Genomic DNA, 1,106 nt, shown 5'->3' with positions numbered 1-1,106 from the left:
ACAACACATGGAGTTGCTGCAGTACCACAAGGACTTTTGGTGTGCAGCCAAGCCTGGACAGAATCTCCCGGAAAATCATGAATACCTGAATTTGACGTCATCGCTAAGTTACGTTACGTCATGTACTATGAGGTCATGGTTTTGACCAGTGGGGAGGAGAACGAGCGGCTGGCTGGACGTTGTTAATGTGCGCAGGGGTGAAACATTCTTCCAGGAGGTTGGAGCGGTGTCTGGGTGGTGGAGCCGCCCATGGACGTTGACGGGACGGGCCTGAGGAGCCAGGGACGTTGACCGGCCGGGGAGACCCACTGAGTGGAGGGGCCCCCTGTTGGAACTGCTGCTGTTTCGGTTCGATGTTGGAAGAGGTGCCCAAGCGTCGGAGCGCTGTTGCACGCCGGATGATGCTGGGAGCTGGAATGGTGATCCACTGAACGGTTCCGCAAGCCACTGGAAAACTTTTGGGGTGTTTTGTTTGCGGCCGTCATTGTGGTGTGTGTGTTTGGTTACTTTTTGTTTATATTTTTTTCAGTGAGTTGAAAGAAAGGAATTATTTATTTTTGAGTGAATTGGCATAACGAATTTATTTTTTTGATTGAGTTGGGAAATGAACACTTATTTTCTTTCTTTGATTATATATTTATTAATATTATTGAGTTAATCAAAAAGTAAAAGAAAATGTGAGTTGGCGTTCTTCTAAAAAAAAAAAAACAACTTGATTCGCGTTCGTGTTGTGTTTTTTTGAGTGCCGGTTGAAAGTAACACAGGCCTACGGATTTAAGAAAAAATAATCCGTTACAATCCTCCGTATCATGAAAACACAATAACAAAAAACAAACAAACAAAAAAACCAAAATCAAAACAAACAAACAAACAACCCCCCCCCCCAAAAACAACAACAACAACAAACAAAACAAAACAAAAAAACCAAGAAAACAAAAACACAAAACAACAACAAAAACAAACAAACAACGAAAAAAAAACCAAGAAAAAAAAAACCACATCGCAATCATCAGCAAAAACAAAACAGACTCACCAAAATTTAACAACAAACAAACAAACAAAAAAATAGCAATAATAATTAGGATCAGTAAGCGAAATCAATGAAT

The sequence above is a fragment of the Babylonia areolata genome, chromosome 4, assembly GCF_041734735.1.
Source record: "Babylonia areolata isolate BAREFJ2019XMU chromosome 4, ASM4173473v1, whole genome shotgun sequence".
Lineage (NCBI taxonomy): Eukaryota > Metazoa > Mollusca > Gastropoda > Neogastropoda > Buccinidae > Babylonia > Babylonia areolata.
Note: the sequence above shows the minus strand (reverse complement) of the source record.